The following is a 7,393-nucleotide window of genomic DNA, read 5'->3' as shown; positions in this document are numbered from 1 at the left end:
AAAAGATGTTTATCATCTCCTCACGACCAGAAGAATGGTTATATATAGAGTGGTTGTAAGTGGTTGTAAGTTCTGCCAGGAACTTCTCTCCTTTTTTACTGAAAAAATGGGGAAAATCTTTCTTTCTCTTGGCAATGGTGAATCATTTCATATATGCTACCTTCTCCATGACTTTGCCTCTTTGGTTCTTTGCTTTCTTCATGAATCATTAATATCTATCTCTCTCTCTCTCTCATGAGTGATTTCCATATGCTAGAAGTCGCTGCCTCACAATATGTTTCACATCGTGGCATACATATAAAGTTATACTAAATTTAAGTGACGCTGGGGAAAACCAGTGAGACTGTTCAAGTACTGAAGCAAGTGGTCCCCCTGTTCTCGGGCCATCTGGAGCATTGCAGGAGCAACTGTGGACCTGAGCACTTATGTAGTCATTTATAATCAAACAAATAAGCAAATAAACAAAACCCTCCTTAACCCCATGTGTCCATTCAGTTTCTTTCTGGTATCCTTTATATCAAAAAGTCTTACCATGATTTTCTACATATGCTTTTTTCAACCATTTCCTTATCTCTCATTTAAAATATTCTCTTCAGAATACTCCAATCAAGTCGCCTTCTCTGAAATTGTTATTGTCAAAAATCAACAGATCTACTGCATCTCTCTCTCTCTATCTCTCTTATTTGAAAGCTTCCTTCTTTGAACTCTATTTTTAGTTCCCTTTATGATTGATTTCAGAATATCCTGGCTTTTTTCCTATGTCTTCCTGATTATATTATCTCTCAGCCTCCATTGCTGGCTCCTCTGCTTCTGTCTGACCTAAGAACTAGATTCTGTTTCTTCTTCTCTTCCTTCCTTCTCCTTAGATCATCTTATCCAGTCACATGGTTTTCATTACCACATATGTACTAATAAAACAAAATTTGAATTCTAAGTCTAGCCTTCTAATCTTGGCGTTTATATTTGAATGTTTTATTGGCATCTTAAACTTAATGTGTCCAAAATTAAATTCTTCATTCCTTTCTTCCCCAGTCTTCCATTTCAATAAAAATTCCACAGGACAATCAATTTTATAGTAAATAATTCAGGAGTCATCTGGTTCTCCTCTTTTCACCTCCCATAACCAACACATTGATAAATGTCAGTAATTCAATCTACATATCCATAGAGAATCAATTGTCTTTTGTTTTCTCTTCTGCTACTATCTTAGAGTAGGTCACCTTTCTCTCTCCCCTGAATTACTGAGATAAGCTCTTATCATTTAGCCTTACCTCCCACCTTTCCTCACTAACCTTTTCCTCCTCAGAAAAGCAAAATGGTCCTTGTAGAAGATAAATTATTTAATACACCTGAATAAAACCTCTCAAAGTACATAAAATAAAATCTATACATTTCCGTGGTATACAACATTCTAAATAATGTGGCCTCTGATTTTGTCTTTACTTTTTGTCTCTACTTTCGACTGTTCTGGTCTATTACCCTCTCACTCACAGACTCCTTGGCTTTCTTTCAGTCACTCATATAAAAGTCTTATCAAACAAATATCCTTTTGCCTATATATTCTACCCACTTTCTCTTTGTATAATTGCCTCTTGCTTATCTTTTAAGGTTGAATGTAATTGTTTTTACTCAGTTGTTTTTGTTTGTTTGTTTGTTTGTTTTACTGTCACATCTTGAGTTGGTCTCACCTGACATTCCTTCTCACAGGATACTGTCCTTTTTCATGTTATTTATCATAATTTTTAATTAAGGGTGTCTGGGGCCTCAGTTGGGGGCTCAGTTGGTTAAGCATCTGACTCCGTTTCAGCTCAAGTCATGATCTCAGGGTTGCGAAATGCAGCCCTGAGTCAGGTTCTGCACTCAGTGTGGAGTCTGCTTGTCCCTCTCCCTCCTCCTCTGCCCTTCCCTCTGTTCACACAGTCTCAAATAATAAATAAATAAATAAAATCTTTTAAGAAATAATAATTTTTAATTATATTGTAAGTGTTTATATACCTATCAATGATTGATTCTAGAAACAATTGTTTCTAGAAGGTAAAACTTATAAGATTAAAGACCATTTTTGTTCTGTTCATAAAAATATAGCAAAGTGCTGCCATACAGTAAGTGTTCAATAAACATATGTTGAATATGTATTCTATTCAATATAGCAGACTAGGACACATGTCTCACTTTATTTCTTCTCTTTCTTAATAATCCCCACTTAAAACTGTGGAAGAAACTTAAAGAGAACATGAAGATATTCAATTACTGAACAAATTTTTATTTTTTTTATTTTTATTTTTTTAAAGATTTTACTTATCTGACAGAGAGAGATCACAAGTAGAGAGAGAGAGGAGGAAGCAGTCTCCCCGCCCAGCAGGGAGCCCGATGCAGAACTGGATCCCAGGACCCTGAGATCATGACCCGAGCTGAAGGCAGAGGCTCAACCCACTGAGCCACCCAGGAAGCCCCTGAACAAAGTTTTAAACAAATACTTGAAAAATCAAAAGGAAACCACCATCATAGATTAACTAGAGGGAGCAGAGGAAGCCACAGTCTAGAATAAACACTAATGTGGCTGCATTCAGGGAGAGGGCCAAGACAAGCAACAAGTTCTACAAAGGGAGAGCCTGAGATATGTAGCTGAAACATGGACACTAATTGAAGTTTTTTAAATTGAACAGTTGATTTACCCATATCTCTCTTGTATATCCTATATGGATAGAGAAAGACTTTCAGACAGTCACTTAAGCCTAGGTAAAAATATTACAGCTTTATTGTCTATGGAAATGATAAAAATTATCTGTAAAGTTAAAGCTAATACTGTGAGGTTTTTGGTTGTCCGTTTTTGTTTTTTAAGATTTTACTTATTTCTTTGTCAGCGAGAGAAAGCGTGCACACAAGAGGCGGGGTGGGAGGGAGTGGCAGGCAGAGGGAGAAGCAGGTTCCCCGCTGAGCAAGGAGCCTGATGCAGGACTCCATTCCAGGACTCTGGGATTATGACCTGAGCCAAAGGCAGATGTTTAACCTACTGAGCCACCCAGGCATCCCAATACTGTGAGTTAATCATATCAAATCAAAATTTTATTTGTTTTAGCATTGAGGAGTTTTCTAGGGTACCTCCCTATTACCTTAAAGCAAAGCCAGTTGACTCTATTTACCTAAAGACAGAGAGGTCCTCTTTACTGCCTTAATTTAAGATATAAATAGATAATAAAACATCACCCAACAATTAACACAAAAGAGAAATCCAAGATAACTAGAAAAGAATATCCTAGAGGAATTCAAAAATATATCATAAAATATTAACAATTAAGCAAACCTTGCATTAATATTCCTAAAGTGATTAAACTGGAATTATTAGAGACAAGAAACCATTCAAAATATTAAACCTAGAACTACAATTCAAAAATAAAACTATAAGAAAAGAAAGATAATTTTGAGGGACGTTCAAAAACTGTAGAACAAGTATACACATACATATATATGTATATATATGTGAAATATAATTTTTAAAGATTTTAATTTATTTATTTGACAGAGAGAGATCACAAGTAGGCAGAGAGGCAGGCAGAGAGAGAGAGGGGAGGAAACAGGCTCCCTGCTGAGCAGAGAGCCCGATGCGGGACTCGATCCCAGGACCCTGAGATCATGACCTGAGCCAAAGGCAGCAGCTTAACCCACTGAGCCACCCAGGCGCCCCAATATGTGAAATATAATTTTTAAGGAACTATAGAAGTTATTGAAAATCAATATAGAATGTTTTCTATTTGACCACTTAATAGAGAGGTAGAAATTAGCAGAGACAAGGAAGCCAGAGTTTTGTTATTGAAGAGACTATAGAAGCCAGTTGTAGGCAAATAGGCTTTAGCAATGGAATGTAAAAAGAACCCAGGTGACCACCTGGCTAAACACAGACATCAGGCAACCCACCTCAAAGAATCCTCTAACTGACAAATGGACTACTAACAACTAGGCACAGTTACCAAAAGAGAAAAAATTCCATATGTTGCCATCCCTCCTCATCTTCCACCTTTAAAATCAGCCCCCCACCCACTGCCTCCTTGTGGACAGCCTCTCCTCTGCTGTCCTGCCTGCTGCTCCCTTGTGGTGTATTCAATACACTTCTATTTCATTTCTTCTGCCTCAGAGTGAATTCTTTCTCCTTGGGCACCATAAGCTTCCACCAGATCATTACCCCGCATTTGGGGTTCACCATCCAGTGAAGAGATACCACAAGAACCTAAAGAATTCCAAATTGAATGAAAGGTAAGACTTATGACTGGCTCTATGATTGTAAAATGGCAGCATTCAAAGTTTTTTAAAATTGTGATATACCCTGGAATGGAAATAAATCAATATAAGATATCCATTAATAAATGAGGATGTAAATGATAAATTTGTTAGTTATACTAAAGGCTAAAAGATTATAGAGAAAAACCCTCAGAGCAATAAAACAAAATATATTTTTAGCCTTGATTTCTATACCCAGTCAAAAATGTCATCAAATGTGAGGACAAAACAAAGATATTTTCAGAGCTATAAGTGTTATCTCCCATGAAACCTACCTTAGGAATTAAGTGACTGAGTAGTCTAGAAAAAAACAAGGCTGGTAATCGTGGAACAGGGACAGGGAAAAGACAGAGATTCATCTTCTCTTGGAGTTCATTGAAAGATCGGGGCAACAATTCAAATTGGATACAGAAGGGGGAAATGGTTGGCCACCATGAGAGAGGATTTAAGAATAATTAGCAGATATGATGGAAGAGATATCAAAACAAAAACTTGGAAAATACAAAGGCAAGGATAAAGGTGCAGAATTTTTAAAAAGAGATAGAAAATAAGCAGAAAGCATATTTTAAAAATTGGAAGTCAGAGTCCAAATGAAAAATAATGTTTGATCTCAGCAATTTTTTTGGACAGCATTTTGTTTAATAGAGGTTGAAATTTAGTGTTTAGTGCTGCTATGAAGTAAGAGTTTTCATATTTCAACTTAGAAAATGTCTTTCCAATCAAATAAGAATTGTTAAGTACTGATATCAATCCACAAGCTTATTTTAATTGAACATATTCATCATTTGGAAGTCATTTATAGAATTCTATCCGATTCTCCTCTTGATAGTCACCTTTCAGTATGTCATTATGTTGTAGATTAATCACTTCTATTTGAAGGATCAGTGGAACCTCCTCAACTGTACAGTCAAATGAGTTTTAAAGTATAAAAATTTCCTTTACATTTGCATCAAGGCCAAAAAAAAAAACACAGCTAGATCTGTGTTTTAGTTCAGGAAATACATCCACTACAAATTTGCATGGGAATAGAGATCCCATCTCCTGTTTTAACTTTTGACAGCATGGAAAGTATTTCAAGTAGCCCGCCCGACATTACTTGTGATTCAAACAGCATCAGTTGTTTAAATGACCACACAACAGCATAAACTCCACATTTAAGCACTATTCTGCCTATAATTTTAGGTTGCGTTCATTAGGAAACATCAAAAAATAATATAAAAATGAAAATGAAAAAAAAAATTTTGTCTGTAGTTAACAGTGGTTGAAGCAATTCTTTTCATTCAGGAAAAAAAGAAAACCTTTCGGTCCAGTGCTCAGAAAAATCCCAGTGAAATTTTACCATTGCTAAGCTATCAAACTTCTGTGAAAGTAGGGCAGGTCAGATTATTCAGCCTTTATTTCTATCAAAAATTGACGGAACTGACCAAACATAAGTCTGTAAGGGATGCTCATAAGAACAAGTGAAACTCTTAACAATTACAAGTGATGGTGATAAAGCCTTTGCCTGCATGAATATTACAGTAAATATTCATAGACTTGACCCACATTACATTTTCACAGGTTTTGTACCTTTGTTCAACTATTCCTTTTTCTAAGGCACATACATTTTTATCACCATCTGTTGTAATATATCTTAACGGATTCCACTTCAGGTTGTGCTGAATTCATGTTTTCTCAACTTCTTTGAAAGTCGTCTTGCCTGACCACAGATAACAGTCATAGAAACTGATTCTTTAATCACTTCAAACTTGGCTTTGAGTCCTCAAAGAAACACAACATCTGAGCAGTATCAATATCATCCGTTGACTCATCAAGAGCCACAGAAAATCACTTGAAATCAATTGCTATGTTTTCTTTTTAATTGAGTATTGCTGTTTTACCCAAGTATTCCAATCTTTGAACAATTGCTCTCGCCAAAACGCTGGCCGACTTAATCAAGTTTTGTTTTGTTTGGTTTGGTCTTATTTTTTCCTGGTGACCTTTGTTTGGCCACTGCACTAAAACACAATTTAATTAACTCACCATCAGTAAATAGTTTTCCTTGCTTGGTTTACAAATAAGCCACTCAGAAACTTAATTTTGTTCCCGTCTCATTTTGTTTTTATTTTTATGAAGAAATTCTACCATTATTAAATATCCCATTTAAAGCTTTCTAATTTTTCACTCACTTTCTTTCTTTTTTTTAAAAGATTTCATTTATTTATTTGACAGAGACACAGCGAGAGAGGGAACACAAGCAGGGGGAATGGGAGAGGGAGAAGCAGGCTTTCCCCTGAGCAGGGAGCCTGATGCTGGGCTCAATCCCAGGACCCTGGGATCATGACCTGAGCCAAAAGCAGATGCTTAACTTAATCCAGGCTCCCCTTTCAGTCACTTTCTTTCGAATATTGTCATGAGTGTTAAAGTAGATATCAATGTATATTGATTCTTTAAGCACAGCTATAATGTCATTGAATAAGAAACACCACCTTTGTCATCTAATTCTATAACAGAATAGCCTGCACACCACTTTGCCTTAAAATCATGACATTTAAAGTCCACTTTTCTCTTTTTTTCTTGTTTTGACATCATGAGTATGCCCAGGTAGTAAATAAATAATAAAATACCACAGTACAATAATACATATGGCATTCACAATGCTGTCAGGCTGTAACAGTGTCACTGTGGCAGCAATGCAAAGCTGTGAGAGCGCCACATAAAGTCTTTTCTGCAATTACCCAACTCTGTCATTTCAGCACAGAAGCAGACAGACACAATATGCAAACAAATGAGCATGGCTGGGTTCGAATAAAAATTTATCAGTAGATGCTGAAATTTGAATTTAATCGTGATGTGTCACAGAATATTTAAAAAACATATTTGTTCAACTCTTTAAAAATGTGAAAACCGTTCTTAGCTTGCAGGTCTACAAAAACAGGGAGCACACTGAATTTGGTCCATAGGCCATTGTGGATTCCCCGATCAACTTGGACTATATCCACAGGCTTCCTCACCCACTGAATTCTGGTTGGGTCTGTCAGTAGGGAATATGGACAGGGGACTGGTGAAAGGGAGAATAGTGAGTTTGGGGTATCTATTTTCTTGTTGCTGCCCTCTGTGTGATTGCTACAGAATGGTT

The sequence above is a fragment of the Mustela nigripes genome, chromosome 3 (assembly GCF_022355385.1).
Source record: "Mustela nigripes isolate SB6536 chromosome 3, MUSNIG.SB6536, whole genome shotgun sequence".
NCBI lineage: Eukaryota > Metazoa > Chordata > Mammalia > Carnivora > Mustelidae > Mustela > Mustela nigripes.
The sequence above is the reverse complement of the archived record's forward strand: the minus strand, read 5'-3'. Positions refer to the sequence as shown.